The sequence below is a fragment of the Pristiophorus japonicus genome, chromosome 31 (genome assembly GCF_044704955.1).
Source record: "Pristiophorus japonicus isolate sPriJap1 chromosome 31, sPriJap1.hap1, whole genome shotgun sequence".
Taxonomy (NCBI): domain Eukaryota; kingdom Metazoa; phylum Chordata; class Chondrichthyes; family Pristiophoridae; genus Pristiophorus; species Pristiophorus japonicus.
Window position 1 is genome coordinate 5,752,494 of NC_092007.1, and position 17,234 is coordinate 5,769,727.

Here is a 17,234-nt window from a genome sequence, read left to right on the forward strand (position 1 = left end):
CCACTCTCTCCCCTAACTCTCTCTTACTGCCTCTCTCTCCATTCACTCTGTCACTCGCTCTCTCTCTCTCCCCTCACTCTCTCTCTCTCTCTCCCCCTCTCTCTCTCTCACTGCCTCTCTCTCCCCCCATTCTCACTCTCTCTCTCTCCCCTCACTCTCTCTCTTTCCCCTCACTCTCTCTCTCTCCCCTCACTCTCTCTCTCATAGAAACATAGAAACATAGAAAATAGGTGCAGGAGGAGGCCATTCAGCCCTTCTAGCCTGCACCGCCATTCAATGAGTTCATGGCTGAACATGCAACTTCAGTACCCCATTCCTGCTTTCTCACCATACCCCTTGATCCCCCGAGTAGTAAGGACTTCATCTAACTCCTTTTTGAATATATTTAGTGAATTGGCCTCAACAACTTGCTGTGGTAGAGAATTCCACAGGTTCACCACTCTCTGGGTGAAGAAATTCCTCCTCATCTCGGTCCTAAATGGCTTCCCCCTTATCCTTAGACTGTGTCCCCTGGTTCTGGACTTCCCCAACATTGGGAACATTCTTCCTGCATCTAACCTGTCTAACCCCGTCAGAATTTTAAACGTTTCTATGAGGTCCCCTCTCATTCTTCTGAAGTCCAGTGAATACAAGCCCAGTTGATCCAGTCTTTCTTGATAGGTCAGTCCCGCCATCCCGGGAATCAGTCTGGTGAACCTTCGCTGCACTCCCTCAATAGCAAGAATGTCCTTCCTCAGGTTAGGAGACCAAAACTGTATACAATACTCCAGGTGTGGCCTCACCAAGGCCCTGTACAATTGTCGCAACACCTCCCTGCCCTTGTACTCAAATCCCCTCGCTATGAAGGCCAACATGCCATTTGCTTTCTTAACCGCCTGCTGTACCTGCATGCCAACCTTCAATGACTGATGTACCATGACACCCAGGTCTCTTTGCACCTCCCCTTTTCCTAATCTGTCACCATTCAGATAATAGTCTGTCTCTCTGTTTTTACCACCAAAGTGGATAACCTCACATTTATCCACATTATACTTCATCTGCCATGCATTTGCCCACTCACCTAACCTATCCAAGTCGCTCTGCAGCCTCATAGAATCCTCCTTGCAGCTCACACTGCCACCCAACTTAGTGTCATCCGCAAATTTGGAGATACTACATTTAATCCCCTCGTCTAAATCATTAATGTACAGTGTAAACAGCTGGGGCCCCAGCACAGAACCTTGCGGTACCCCACTAGTCACTGCCTGCCATTCTGAAAAGTCCCCATTTACTCCTACTCTTTGCTTCCTGTCTGACAACCAGTTCTCAATCCATGTCAGCACACTACCCCCAATCCCATGTGCTTTAACTTTGCACATTAATCTCTTGTGTGGGACCTTGTCGAAAGCCTTCTGAAAGTCCAAATATACCACATCAACTGGTTCTCCCTTGTCCACTCTACTGGAAACATCCTCAAAAAATTCCAGAAGATTTGTCAAGCATGATTTCCCTTTCACAAATCCATGCTGACTTGGACCTATCATGTCACCTCTTTCCAAATGCACTGCTATGACATCCTTAATAATTGATTCCATCATTTTACCCACTGCCGATGTCAGGCTGACCGGTCTGTAATTCACTGTTTTCTCTCTCCCTCCTTTTTTAAAAAGTGGGGTTACATTGGCTACCCTCCACTCGATAGGAACTGATCCAGAGTCAATGGAATGTTGGAAAATGACTGTCAATGCATCCACTATTTCCAAGGCCACCTCCTTAAGTACTCTGGGATGCAGTCCATCAGGCCCTGGGGATTTATCGGCCTTCAATCCCATCAATTTCCCCAACACAATTTCCCGACGAATAAGGATTTCCCTCAGTTCCTCCTCCTTACTAGACCCTCCGACCCCTTTTATATCCGGAAGGTTGTTTGTGTCCTCCTCAGTGAATACCGAACCAAAGTACTTGTTCAATTTGTCCGCCATTTCTTTGTTCCCCGTTCTGACTTCCCCTGATTCTGACTGCAGGGGACCTACGTTTGTCTTTACTAACCTTTTTCTCTTTACATATCTATAGAAACTTTTGCAATCCGTCTTAATGTTCCCTGCAAGTTTCTTCTCGTACTCCATTTTCCCTGCCCTAATCAAACCCTTTGTCCTCCTCTGCTGAGTTCTAAATTTCTCCCAGTCCCCGGGTTCGCTGCTATTTCTGGCCAATTTGTATGCCACTTCCTTGGCTTTAATGCTATCCCTGATTTCCCTTGATAGCCACGGTTGAGCCACCTTCCCTTTTTTATTTTTACGCCAGACAGGAATGTACAATTGTTGGAGTTCATCCATGCGGTCTCTAAATGTCTGCCATTGCCCATCCACAGTCAACCCCTTCAGTATAATTCGCCAATCTATCCTAGCCAATTCACGCCTCATACCTTCAAAGTTACCCTTCTTTAAGTTCTGGACCATGGTCTCTGAATTAACTATTTCATTCTCCATCCTAATGCAGAATTCCACCATATTATGGTCACTCTTCCCCAAGGGGCCTCGCACAACGAGATTGCTAATTAATCCTCTCTCATTACACAACACCCAGTCTAAGATGGCCTCCCCCCTAGTTGGTTCCTCGACATATTGGTCTAAAAAACCATCCCTTATGCACTCCAGGAAATCCTCCTCTACCGTATTGCTTCCAGTTTGGTTAACCCAATCTATGTGCATATTAAAGTCACCCATTATAACTGCTGCACCTTTATTGCACGCACCCCTAATTTCATGTTTGATGCCCTCCCCAACATCACTACTACTGTTTGGAGGTCTGTACACAACTCCCACTAACGTTTTTTGTCCTTTGGTATTCTGCAGCTCTACCCATATAGATTCCACATCATCCAAGCTAATGTCCTTCCGAACTATTGCCTTAATTTGCTCCTTAACCAGCAATGCTACCCCACCTCCTTTTCCTTTTATTCTATCTTTCCTGAATGTTGAATACCCCTGGATGTTGAGTTCCCAGCCCTGATCATCCTGGAGCCACGTCTCCGTAATCCCAATCACATCATATTTGTTAACATCTATTTGCACAGTTAATTCATCCACTTTATTGCGGATACTCCTTGCATTAAGACACAAAGCCTTCAGGCTTGTTCTTTTAACACCCTTTGTCCTTTTAGAATTTTGCTGTACAGTGGCCCTTTTTGTTCTTTGCCTTGGGTTTCTCTGCCCTCCACTTTTCCTCATCTCCTTTCTGTCTTTTGCTTTTGCCTCATTTTTGTTTCCCTCTGCCTCCCTGCATTGGTTCCCATCCCCCTGCAATATTAGTTTAAACCCTCCCCAACAGCACTAGCAAACACTCTCTCTCTCTGTCTCTCTTGCTCTCTCTCTCTCACTGCCTCTCTCTCTCCTCATTCTCATTCGCTCTCTCTTCCCTCACTCTCTCTCTCTCCCCTCACTCTCTCACTGTCTCACTCTCTCCCCTCACTCTCTCACTGTCTCTCTCTCTCCCCTCCCTCTCTCACTGTCTCTCTCTCGCCTCACTCTCTCACTGTCTCTCTCTCTCTCTCCCCTCGCTCTCTCACTGTCTCTCTCTCCCCTCACTCTCACTCTCTCTCTCCCCTCAGTCTCGCTCTCTCTCGCTCTCCTCTCACTCTCTCTCACTGCCTCTCTCTCACCTCACTCTGTCACTCACTCTCTCTCCCCTCATTCTCTCTCTCTCTCTGTCTCTCTCGCTCTCTCTCTCTCACTGCCTCTCTCTCTCCCCATTCTCATTCTCTCCCTCTCCCCTCACTCTCTCTCTCTCCCCTCACTCTCTCACTGTCTCACTCTCTCCCCTCACTCTCTCACTGTCTCTCTCTCTCCCCTCACTCTATCACTGACTCTCTCTCCCCTCACTCTCTCACTGTCTCTCTCTCTTCTCTCTCTCTCCCCTCGCTCTCTCATTTTCTCTCGCTCTCCCCTCACTCTCACTCTATCTCTCCTCACTCTCTCACTGTCTCTCTCTCCCCTCGCTCGCTGACTGTCTCTCTCTCTCCCCTCACTCTCTCCCACTCTCTCTCTCTCCTCACTCTCTCACTGTCTCTCTCTCCCCTCACTCTCTAACTGTCTCTCTCTCTCTCCCCTCACTCTCTCTTTCTCTCTGTCCCCTCACTCTCTCACTGTCTCTCTCTCCCCTCACTCTCTGACTGTCTCTCTCACTCCCCTCACTCTCTCTTTCTCTCTGTCCCCTCACTCTCTCACTGTCTCTCTCCCCTCGCTTTCTGACTATCTCTCTCTCTCCCCTTGCTCTCTGACTGTCTCTCTCTCTCCCCTCACTCTCTCTCACTCTCTCTCTCTCCTCACTCTCTCACTGTCTCTTTCTCCCCTCACTCTCTCACTGTGTCTCTCTCACTCTCCTCACTCTCTCACTGTCTCTTTCTCCCTCACTCTCTCACTGTCTCTCTCTCCCCTCACTCTCTCTCTCTCTCACCTCAATCTCTCACTGTTTCTCTCTCTCCCCTCACTATGTCTCTCTCTCCCTCTCTCTCTCTCCCCTCTCTCTCTCTCTCTCTCTCGCTCCCCTAACACTCTCTCTCTCTCTCTCCTCACTCTCTCACTCTCTCTCTCTCTCCTCACTCTCTCACTCTCCCTTCACTCTCTCACTGTCCCTCTCTCTCCCCTCACTATCTCACTGTCTCTCTCTCGCTCTCTCTTTCTCTCTCTCTCTCTCACTGCCTCTCTCTCCCCTCATTCTCTCTCTCTCCCCTCACACTCTCACTCTCTCTCTCTCTCTCACTGCCTCTCTCTCCCCTAACTCTCACTCTCTTACTCTCCCCTCACTCGCTCTGTCTCTCTCCCTCACTCTCACTCTCTCTCTCTCCTCACTCTCACTCTCTCTCTCCCCTCACTCTATCTCTCTCTCTCTCACCCCTCGCTCTCTCACTGTCTCTCTCTCTCCCCTCACTCTCTCTTTTTCCCCTCACTCTCTCTCTCTCTCTCTCTCCTCTCACTCTCTCTCACTGCCTCTCTCTCTGCTCACTCTGTCACTCGCTCTGTCTCTCCCCTCACTATCTCTATCTCTCTCTCTCTCTCTCTCTTCTCACTGCCTCTCCCTCCCCTCATTCTCACTCTCTCTCTCTCCCCTCACTCTCTCTCTCTCCCCTCACTCTCTCACTGTCTCACTCTCCCCTCACTCTCTCACTGTCTCTCTCTTACCTCACTCTCTCACTGTCTCTCTCTCCCCTCACTCTCTCACTGTCTCTCTCTCTCTCTCCCCTCGCACTCTCACTGTCTCTCTCTCTCCCCTCACTCTCTCTCACCCCTCACTCTCTCACTGTCTCTCTCTCTCTCTCTCTCCCCTCACACTCTCACTGTCTCTCTCTCTCCCCACACTCTCTCTCTCCCCTCACTCTCTCTCTCTCCCCTCACTCTCTCACTGTCTCTCTCTTACCTCACTCTCTCACTGTCTCTCTCTCCCCTCACTCTATCACTGTCTCTCTCTCCCTCACTCTCTCACTGTCTCTCTCTCTCTCTCTCCCCTCACTCTCCCCTCACCCTCCCTCTATCTCTCCTCACTCTCTCACTGTCTCTCTCTCCCCTCGCTCTCTGACTGTCTCTCTCTCTCTCTCCCTTGCTCTCTGACTGTCTCTCTCACTCTCTCTCTCTATCTGTCCCCTCACTATCTCACTGTCTCTCTCTCTCTCTCTCCCCCCACTCTCTCTCTCTCTCTCTTTCTCCCCTCATTCTCTCTCTCTCTCTTTCTCTCTCCCCTCACTCTCTCTCTCTCTCTCTCCCCTCACTCTCTCTCTCTCACCTCACTCTCTCTCTCTCTCTCTCTTTCTCTCTCCTCACTCTCTCACTGTCTCTCTCTCTCCCCTCACTCTCTCTCTCTCCTCACTCTCTCATTATGTCTCGCTCTCCCCTCACTCTCACTCTATCTCTCCTCACTCTCTCACTGTCTCTCTCTCCACTCGCTCTCTGACTGTCTCTCTCTCCCCCTCACTCTGTCTCTCTCTCTCTCCCCTCACTCTCTCACTGTCTCTCTCTCCCCTCACTCTCTCTCTCTCCTCACTCTCTCATTATGTCTCGCTCTCCCCTCACTCTCACTCTATCTCTCCTCACTCTCTCACTGTCTCTCTCTCCCCTCGCACTCTGACTGTCTCTCTCTCCCCCTCACTCTGTCTCTCTCTCTCTCTCCCCTCACTCTCTCACTGTCTCTCTCTCCCCTCACTCTCTCACTGTCTCTCTCTCCCCTCACTCTCTAACTGTCTCTCTCTCTCTCCCCCTCACTCTCTCTCTGGCTCTCTCTCCCCTGCCACTCTCACTGTCTCTCTCTTTCCCCTCACTAACTCTCTCTGGCTCTCTCTCCCCTGGCACTCTCACTCTCTCTCTCTCCCCTTACTCTCTCTCACTGCCTCTCTTTCCACTCACTCTGTCACTCGCTCTCTCTCTCCCCTCACTCTCTCACTGTCTCACTCTCTTCCCTCACTCTCCCACTGTCTCTCTCTCCCATCAATCTCTCACTGTCTCTCTCCCCTCACTCTCTCACTGTCTCACTCTCTTCCCTCACTCTCCCACTGTCTCTCTCTCCCCTCACTCTCTCACTGTCTCTCTCCCCTCACTCTCTCACTGTCTCTCTCTCCCTCACTCTGTCGCTCGCTCTCTCTCCTTACTCTCTCACTCACTCTCTGCCCCACTCTCGCATTGTCTCTCTCCCCCCTCACTCTCTCTCTCTGGCTCCCTCTTCCCTGACACTGCCACTCTCTCTCTCTCCCCTCACTCTCTGTCACTGCCTCTCTCTCCCCTCACTCTGTCACTCGTTCTCTTTCTCCCGTCACTTTCTCTCTCTCTCTCGCCCCACTCTCTCTCTCTCGTCACTCTCTCACTGTCTCTTTCTCCCCTCTCTCTCTCTCACTCTCTCTCTCACTGCCTCTCTCCCCGTCATTCCTCACTCTCTCCCTCACTCTCTCTCTCTCTCCCTCGCTCTCTCACTGTCTCTCTCTCTCCCGTCACTCTCACACTTTTTCTCTCCCCTCACTCTCTCACTGTCTCTCTCTCTCCCCCTCACTCTCTCTCTGCCTCTCTTCCCTCACTCTCTCACTCTCTTTCTCTCCCCTCACTATCTCACTGTCTCTCTCTCCCCCTCGCTCTCTCTCTCTCTCTCCCCTCACTCTCACTGTCCATCTCTCTCATCTCTCTCTCTCTCTCTCTCTCTCCTCACTCTCTCTCTGCCTCTCTCCCCTCACTCTCTCACTTTCTCTCTCTCCCCTCACAATCTCACTGTCTGTCTCCCTCCCCTCCCTCTCTCACTGTCTCTCTCTCCCCTCACTCTCTCACTGTCTGTCTCTCTCTCTTCCCCTTGCTCTCTCTCTTTCTCTCTTTCCCCCTCACTCTCACCCTCTCTCTCTCTAACTCTCTCACTGTCTCTCTCTCCCCTCGCTCTCTCACTGTCTCTCTCTCTCTCTCTCTCTCTCTCTCTCTCTCTCTCTCTCTCTCACTGTCTCTCTCTCTCTCCTCTCACTCTCTCACTGTTGCTCTCTCCCTCACTCTGTCTCCCTCTCTCTCCCCTCACTCTCTCACTCACTCTCTCTCCCCCCACTCTCGCACTGTCTCTCTCCCCCCTCACTCTCTCTCTCTGGCTCTCTCTCCCCTGACACTCTCACTGTCTCTCTCTCCCCTCATTCTCGCTCTCTCTCTCTCTCCCTTCACTCTCTCTCCCCACACTCTCTCACTGTCTCACGCTCTCCCCTCCCTCTCTCACTGTCTCTCTCTCCCCTCACTCTCTCACTGTCTCTCTCTCTCTCTCTCCCCTTGCTCTCTCTCTTTCTCTCTTTCCCCCTCACTCTCACCCTCTCTCTCTCCTCACTCTCTCACTGTCTCTCTCTCTCCCCTCGCTCTCTCACTGTCTCTCTCTCTCCCCTCACTCTCACTCTCTCTCTCCTCACTCTCTCACTGTCTCTCTCTCCCCTCACTCTCTCACTGTCTCTCTCTCTCCCCTCACTGTCTCTCTCTCTCTCCTCACTCTCTCACTGGCTCTCTCTCCCCTCACTCTCTCTCTCTCTCACCTCACTCTCTCACTGTCTCTCTCTCTCCCCTCACTATATCTCTCTCTCCCTCTCTCTCTCTCCCCTCTCTCTCTCTCCCCCTAACTCTCTCTCTCTCTCTCTCTCTCTCCTCACTCTCTCACTCTCTCTCTCTCACCTCACTCTCTCACTGTCTCTCTCTCTCTCTCTCTCCCCTCGCACTCTCACTGTCTCTCTCTCTCCCCTCACTCTCTCTCTCCCCTCACTCTCTCACTGTCTCTCTCTCTCTCTCTCTCCCCTCACACTCTCACTGTCTCTCTCTCCCCTCACTCTATCACTGTCTCTCTCTCCCCTCACTCTCTCACTTTCTCTCTCTCTCTCTCCCTCACTCTCTCACTGTTGATCTCTCCCTCACTCTTTCTGTCTCCCTCTCTCTCCCCCTCACTCTCTCACTCACTCTCTCTCCCCCCACTCTCGCACTGTCTCTCTCCCCCCTCACTCTCTCTCTCTCTGGCTCTCTCTCCCCTGACACTCTCACTGTCTCTCTCTCCCCTCATTCTCACTCTCTCTCTCTCTCCCTTCACTCTCTCTCCCCTCACTCTCTCACTGTCTCACTCTCTCCTCTCCCTCTTTCACTGTCTCTCTCTCCCCTCACTCTCTCACTGACTCTCTCTCTCTCCCCTTGCTCTCTCACTGTCTCTCTCTCTCCCCTCACTCTTACTCTCTCTCTCTCCTCACTCTCTCACTTTCTCTCTCTCCCCTCACTCTCTCACTGTCTCTCACTCTCCCCTCACTCTCTCTCTCTCTCTCTCCACTCACTCTCTCACTGCCTCTCTCTCCCCTCACTCTGTCACTTGCTCTCTCTCCCCTCACTCTCTATCTCTTTCCTCACTCTCTCCTGTCTCTCTCTCTCCCCTCACACACTCTCTCTCTCTCTCTCTCTCTCTCACTGCCTCTCTCTCCCCTCATTCTCACTCTCTCTCTCTCCCTCACTCTCTCTCTTTCCTCACTCTCTCACTGTCTCACTCTCTCCCTCACGCTCTCACTGTCTCTCTCTCCCCTCACTCTCTCGCTGTCTCTCTCTCCCTCACTCTATCACTGTCTCTCTCTCCCCCTCACTCTCTCACTCTCTCTCTCTCTCTCTCCCTCACTCTCTCACTGTCTCTCTCCTCTCGCTCTCTCACTGTCTCTCACTCTCCCCTCACTCTCACTCTATCTCTCCTCACTCTCTCACTGTCTCTCTCTCCCCTCGCTCTCTGACTGTCTCTCTCTCTCCCCTCACTCTCTCTCACTCTCTCTCTCTCCTCACTCTCTCACTGTCTCTCTCTCCCTCACTCTCTCACTATCTCTCTCTCTCCCCTCACTTTCTCTTTCTCTCTGTCCCCTCACTCTCTCACTGTCTCTCTCTCTCTCCCTCTCTCCTCACTCTCTCTCTCCTCACTCTCTCACTTGCTCTCTCTCCCCTCACTCTCTCTCTCTCTCTCCTCACTCTCTCACTATCTCTCTCTCTCCCCTCACTTTCTCTCTCTCTCTCTCACCTCACTCTCTCACTGTCTCTCTCTCGCTCTCTCTCCCCTCGCACTCTCACTGTCTCTCTCTCTCCCCTCACTCTCTCTCTCCCCTCACTCTCTCACTGTCTCTCTCTCTCTCTCTCTCTCTCTCTCCCCTCACACTCTCACTGTCCTCTCTCTTACCTCACTCTCTCACTGTCTCTCTCTCCCCTCACTATCACTGTCTCTCTCCCCTCACTCTCTCACTGTCTCTCTCTCTCTCTCCCCTCACTCTCCCCTCACCCTCCCTCTATCTCTCCTCACTCTCTCACTGTCTCTCTCTCCCCTCGCTCTCTGACTGTCTCTCTCTCTCTCCCTTGCTCTCTGACTGTCTCTCTCACTCTCTCTCTCTCTCTCTCCCCTCACTCTCTCTCTCTCTCTTTCTCCCCTCATTCTCTTTCTCTCTCTCTCTTTCTCTCACCCCTCACTCTCTCTCTCTCTCCCCTCACTCTCTCTCTCTCAGCTCACTCTCTCTCTCTCTCTCTCTTTCTCTCTCCTCACTCTCTCACTGTCTCTCTCTCTCCCCTCACTCTCTCTCTCTCATCACTCTCTCATTATGTCTCCCTCTCCCCTCACTCTCTAACTGTCTCTCTCTCTCCCCCTCACTCTCTCTCTGGCTCTCTCTCCCTTGACACTCTCACTCTCTCTCTCTCCCCTCACTCTCTCTCACTGCCTCTCTTTCCACTCACTCTGTCACTCGCTCTCTCTCTCCCCTCACGCTCTCTCTCTCCCCTCACTCTCTCACTGTCTCATTCTCTCCCCTCACTCTCTCACTGTCTCTCTCTCCCATCAATCTCTCACTGTCTCTCTCCCCTCAATCTCTCACTGTCTCTCTCTCTACCCTCAATCTCTCACTGTCTCTCTCTCCCCTCACTCTCTCACTGTCTCTCTCTCCCCTCACTCTTTCACTGTCCTCTCTCTCCCTCACTCTGTCGCTCTCTCTCTCTCCTTACTCTCTCACTCACTCTCTGCCCCACTCTCGCACTGTCTCTCTCCCCCCTCACTCTCTCTCTCTGGCTCTCTCTTCCCTGACACTGTCACTCTCTCTCTCTCCCCTCACTCTCTCTCAATGTCTCTCTCTCCCCTCACTCTGTCACTCGCTCTCTTTCTCCCGTCACTCTCTCTCTCTCTCTCTCTCGCCCCACTCTCTCTCTCTCCCCTCACTCTCTCACTCACTCTCTCTCCCCTCACTCTCTCTCTCTATCTCTGTCTCTCTCTCTCTCACTGTCTCTCTCTCTCTCTCTCCTCTTACTCTCTCACTGTTGCTCTCTCCCTCACTCTGTCTGTCTCCCTCTCTCTCCCCTCACTCTCTCACTCACTCTCTCTCCCCCACTCTCGCACTGTCACTCTCCCCCTCACTCTCTCTCTCTGGCTCTCTCTCCCCTCACTCTCTCACTGTTCTTCACTCTCTCCCTCCCTCTCTCACTGTCTCTCTCTCCCCTCACTCTCTCACTGTCTCTCTCTCTCTCCTTGCTCTCTCACTGTCTCTCTCTCTCCCCTCACTCTCACTCTCTCTCTCTCTCCTCACTCTCTCACTGTCTCTCTCTCCCCTCGCTCTCTCACTGTCCTCTCTCTCTCCCTCACTCTCACTCTCTCTCTCCTCACTCTCTCACTGTCTCTCTCTCCCCTCACTCTCTCACTGTCTCTCTCTTTCCCCTCTCTCTCTCTCTCTCTCTCTCTCTCCTCTCACTCTCTCACTGCCTCTCTCTCCCCTCACTCTGTTACTTGCTCTCTCTCTCCCCTCACACTCTCTCTCTCTCTCTCTCTCTCTCTCACTGCCTCTCTCTCCCCTCATTCTCAATCTCTCTCTCTCCCCTCACTCTCTCTCTCTTCCCTCACTCTCTCACTGTCTCTCTCTCCCCTCACTCTCTCGCTGTCTCTCTCTCCCCTCACTCTATCACTGTCTCTCTCTCCCTTCACTCACTCACTGTCTCTCTCTCTCTCTCTCCCCTCACTCTCTCACTGTCTCTCTCCTCTCGCTCTCTCACTGTCTCTCTCTCTCCCCTCACTCTCTCTCACTCTCTCTCTCTCCTCACTCTCTCATTGTCTCTCTCTCCCCTCACTCTCTCACTGTCTCTCTCTCTCCCCTCACTTTCTCTTTCTCTCTGTCCCCTCACTCTCTCACTGTCTCTCTCTCTCTCCCTCTTCCCTCACTCTCTCTCTCTCTCTCCTCACTCTCTCACTGGCTCTCTCTCCCCTCACTCTCTCTTTCTCTCTCCTCACTCTCTCACTGTCTCTCTCTCTCCCCTCGCTATCTCTCTCTCTCCCTCTCTCTCTCTCCCCTCTCTGTCTCTCTCCCCTAACTCTCTCTCTCTCTCTCTCTCCTCAGTCTCTCACTCTCTCTCTCACCTCACTCTCTCACTCTCCCTTCACTCTCTCACTGTCCCTTTCTCTCCCCTCACTATCTCACTGTCTCTCTCTCGCTCTCTCTTTCTCTCTCTCTCTCTCACTGCCTCTCTCTCCCCTCATTCTCTCTCTCTCCCCTCACACTCTCACTCTCTCTCTCTCTCTCTCTCTCACTGCCTCTCTCTCCCCTAACTCTCACTCTCTTACTCTCCCCTCACTCTCTCTCTCTCTCCTCACTCTCACTCTCTCTCTCTCACCTCATTCTCACTCTGTCGCTCCCCTCACTCTATCTCTCTCTCTCTCTCCCCTCACTTTCTCTTTCTCTCTGTCCCCTCACTCTCTCACTGTCTCTCTCTCTCTCCCTCTCCCCTCACTCTCTCTCTCTCTCTCCTCACTCTCTCACTGGCTCTCTCTCCCCTCACTCTCTCTCTCTCCTCACTTTCTCACTGTCTCTCTCTCTCCCCTCACTATATCTCTCTCTCTCTCTCTCTCTCCCCTCTCTCTCTCCCCTAACTCTCTCTCTCTCTCCTCACTCTCTCACTGTCTCTCTCGCTCTCTCTCTCTCCTCGCACTCTCACTGTCTCTCTCTCTCCCCTCACTCTCTCTCTCTCCCCTCACTCTCTCACTGTCCCTTTCTCTCCCCTCACTATCTCACTGTCTCTCTCTCGCTCTCTCTTTCTCTCTCTCTCTCTCACTGCCTCTCTCTCCCCTCATTCTCTCTCTCTCCCCTCACACTCTCACTCTCTCTCTCTCTCTCTCTCTCACTGCCTCTCTCTCCCCTAACTCTCACTCTCTTACTCTCCCCTCACTCTCTCTCTCTCTCCTCACTCTCACTCTCTCTCTCTCACCTCATTCTCACTCTGTCGCTCCCCTCACTCTATCTCTCTCTCTCTCTCCCCTCACTCTCTCACTGTCTCTCTCTCCCCTCACTCTCTCACTGTCTCCCTCTCCCCTCACTCTCTCACTGTCTCTCCCTCTCCCCTCACTCTCTCTCTCTCTCTCCTCACTCTCTCACTGGCTCTCTCTCCCCTCACTCTCTCTCTCTCCTCACTCTCTCACTGTCTCTCTCTCTCCCCTCACTATATCTCTCTCTCTCTCTCTCTCTCCCCTCTCTCTCTCCCCTAACTCTCTCTCTCTCTCTCTCCTCACTCTCTCACTGTCTCTCTCTCTCTCTCTCTCTCCTCGCACTCTCACTGTCTCTCTCTCTCCCCTCACTCTCTCTCTCTCCCCTCACTCTCTCACTGTCTCTCTCTCTCTCTCTCCCCTCACACTCTCACTGTCTCTCTCTCTCCCCTCACTCTCTCTCTCTCCCCTCACTCTCTCTCTCTCACCCCTCACTCTCTCACTGTCTCTCTCTTACCTCACTCTCTCACTGTCTCTCTCTCCCCTCACTCTATCACTGTCTCTCTGTCCCCTCACTCTCTCACTATCTCTCTCTCTCTCTCCCCTCACTCTCCCCTCACCCTCCCTCTATCTCTCCTCACTCTCTCACTCTCTCTCTCTCCCCTCGCTCTCTGACTGTCGCTCTCTCTCTCTCTCCCTCGCTCTCTGACTGTCTCTCTCACTCTCTCTCTCTCTGTCCCCTCACTATCTCACTGTCTTTCTCTCTCTCTCTCTCCCCTCACTCTCTCTCTCTCTCTCTTTCTCCCCTCATTCTCTCTCTCTCTCTTTCTCTCTCCCCTCACTCTCTCTCTCTCTCTCTCCCCTCACTCTCTCTCTCTCACCTCACTCTCTCTCTCTCTCTCTTTCTCTCTCCTCACTCTCTCATTGTCTCTCTCTCTCCCCTCACTCTCTCTCTCTCCTCACTCTCTCATTATGTCTCGCTCTCCCCTCACTCTCACACTATCTCTCCTCACTGTCTCACTGTCTCTCTCTCCACTCGCTCTATGACTGTCTCTCTCTCCCCCTCACTCTGTCTCTCTCTCTCTCTCCCCTCACTCTCTCACTGTCTCTCTCTCCCCTCACTCTCTCACTGTCTCCCTCTCCCCTCACTCTCTAACTGTCTCTCTCTCTCCCCTCACTCTCTCACTGTCTCCTTCTCCCCTCACTCTCTAACTGTCTCTCTCTCTCTCCCCCTCACTCTCTCTCTGGCTCTCTCTCCCCTGCCACTCTCACTGTCTCTCTCTTTCCCCTCACTAACTCTCTCTGGCTCTCTCTCCCCTGACACTCTCACTCTCTCTCTCTCCCCTCACTCTCTCTCACTGCCTCTCTTTCCACTCACTCTGTCACTCGCTCTCTCTCTCCCCTCACGCTCTCTCTCTCCCCTCACTCTCTCACTGTCTCACTCTCTCCCCTCACTCTCTCACTGTCTCTCTCTCCCATCAATCTCTCACTGTCTCTCTCTCCCCTCACTCTCTCACTGTCTCTCTCTCCCCTCACTCTCTCACTGTCTCTCTCTCCCCTCACTCTCTCACTGTCTCTCTCTCCCTCACTTTGTCGCTCTCTCTCTCTCCTTACTCTCTCACTCACTCTCTGCCCCACTCTCGCACTGTCTCTCTCCCCCCTCACTCTCTCTCTCTGGCTCTCTCTTCCCTGACACTGTCACTCTCTCTCTCTCCCCTCACTCTCTGTCACTGCCTCTCTCTCCCCTCACTCTGTCACTCGCTCTCTTTCTCCCGTCACTCTCTCTCTCTCTCTCTCTCGCCCCACTCTCTCTCTCGCTCGTCACTCTCTCACTGTCTCTTTCTCCCCTCTCTCTCTCTCACTCTCTCTCTCACTGCCTCTCTCTCCCCACATTCTCACTCTCTCTCTCTCCCCTCACTCTCTCTCTCCCTCCCCTCGCTCTCTCACTGTCTCTCTCTCTCCCGTCACTCTCTCACTTTCTCTCTCCCCTGCTCTCTCACTGTGTCTCTCTCTCCCGTCACTCTCTCACTTTTTCTCTCCCCTCAGTCTCTCACTGTCTCTCTCTCTCCCCTCACTCTCTCTCTGCCTCTCTCCCCTCACTCTCTCACTCTCTTTCTCTCCCCTCACTATCTCACTGTCTCTCTCTCTCCCCTCGCTCTCTCTCTCTCTCCCCTCACTCTCACTGTCCATCTCTCCCATCTCTCTCTCTCTCTCTCTCTCCCCTCACTCTCTCTCTCCCCTCACTCTCTCTTTGCCTCTCTCCCCTCACTCTCTCACTTTTTCTCTCTCCCCTCACAATCTCACTGTCTGTCTCTCTCCCCACGCTCTCTCTCTCTCTCCCCTCACTCTCTGACTGTCTCTCTCTCTCTCCCCTCACACTCTCTCTCTCCGCTCGCTCTCTCACTGTCTCTCTCTCTCCCCTCACTCTCTCTTTCTCCGCTCACTCTCTCTCTCTCTCTCTCTCCCCTCACTCTCTCTGTCTCTCTCCCCTCAATCTGTCTGTCTCTCTCTCTCTCCCCTCACTCTCTCACTCACTCTCTCTCCCCTCACTCTCTCACTCTCTCTCTCTACCCTCACTCTATCTCTCTCTCTCTACGCTCACTCTCTCACTGTCTGCCTCTCCCCTCACTCTCTAACTGTCTCTCTCTCTCCCCTCACTCTCTCACTGTCTCCTTCTCCCCTCACTCTCACTGTCTCTCTCTCTGCCCCCTCACTCTGTCTCACTCTCTCTCTCTCCCCTCACTCTCTCTCACTCCCTCTCTTTCCACTCACTCTGTCACTCGCTCTCTCTCTCCCCTCACTCTCTCTCTCTCCCCTCACTCTCTCACTGTCTCACTCTCTCCCCTCACTCTCTCACTGTCTCTCTCTCTCCCCTCACTCTCTCACTGTCTCTCTCTCCCCTCACTCTCTCACTGTCTCTCTCTCCCTCACTCTGTCGCTCTCTCTCTCTCCTTACTCTCTCACTCACTCTCTGCCCCACTCTCGCACTGTCTCTCTCCCCCCTCACTCTCTCTCTCTGGCTCTCTCTTCCCTGACACTGTCACTCTCTCTCTCTCCCCTCACTCTCTGTCACTGCCTCGCTCTCCCCTCACTCTGTCACTCGCTCTCTTTCTCCCGTCACTCTCTCTCTCTCTCTCTCTCGCCCCACTCTCTCTCTCTCTCTCGTCACTCTCTCACTGTCTCTTTCTCCCCTCTCTCTCTCTCACTCTCTCTCTCACTGCCTCTCTCTCCCCGCATTCTCACTCTCTCTCTCTCCCCTCACTGTCTCTCTCTCTCCGTCACTCTCTCACTTTCTCTCTCCCCTGCTCTCTCACTGTCTCTCTCTCTCCCGTCACTCTCTCACTTTTTCTCTCCCCTCACTCTCTCACTCTCTTTCTCTCCCCTCACTATCTCACTGTCTCTCTCTCTCCCCTCGCTCTCTCTCTCTCTCCCCTCACTCTCACTGTCCATCTCTCCCATCTCTCTCTCTCTCTCTCTCCCCCTCACTCTCTCTTTGCCTCTCTCCCCTCACTCTCTCACTTTTTCTCTCTCCCCTCACAATCTCACTGTCTGTCTCTCTCCCTCGCTCTCTCTCTCTCTCCCCTCACTCTCTGACTGTCTCTCTCTCTCTCCCCTCACACTCTCTCTCTCTCCGCTCGCTCTCTCACTGTCTCTCTCTCTCCCCTCACCCTCTCTTTCTCCGCTCACTCTCTCTCTCTCTCTCTCTCCCCTCACTCTCTCTGTCTCTCTCCCCTCAATCTGTCTGTCTCTCTCTCTCTCCCCTCACTCTCTCACTCACTCTCTCTCCCCTCACTCTCTCACTCTCTCTCTCTACCCTGACTCTATCTCTCTCTCTCTACGCTCACTCTCTCACTGTCTGCCTCTCCCCTCACTCTCTAACTGTCTCTCTCTCCCCTCTCTCCCCTCACTCTCTCATTGTCTCTCTCTCTCCCCCTCAGTCTCTCTCTGGCTCTCTCACCCCTGACACTCTCACTCTCTCTCTCCCCTCACTCTCTCTGTCTCTCTCCCCTCACTCTGTCTGTCTCTCTCTCTCTCCCCTCACTCTCTCACTCACTCTCTCTCCCCTCACTCTCTCTCGCTCTCTCTCTCTGTCTCTCTCTCTCTCACTGTCTCTCTCTCTCTCTCCTCTTACTCTCTCACTGTTGCTCTCTCCCTCACTCTGTCTGTCTCCCTCTCTCTCCCCTCACTCTCTCACTCACTCTCTCTCCCCCCACTCTCGCACTGTCTCTCTCCCCCCTCACTCTCTCTCTCTGGCTCTCTCTCCCCTGACACTCTCACTGTCTCTCTCTCCCCTCATTCTCACTCTCTCTCTCTCTCTCTCCCTTCACTCTCTCTCCCCTCACTCTCTCACTGTCTCACTCTCTCCCCTCCCTCTCTCACTGTCTCTCTCTCCCCTCACTCTCTCACTGTCTCTCTCTCTCTCTCTCTCCTTGCTCTCTCACTGTCTCTCTCTCTCCCCTCACTCTCTCACTTTCTCTCTCTCCCCTCGCTCTCTCACTGTCTCTCTCTCTCCCCTCACTCTCACTCTC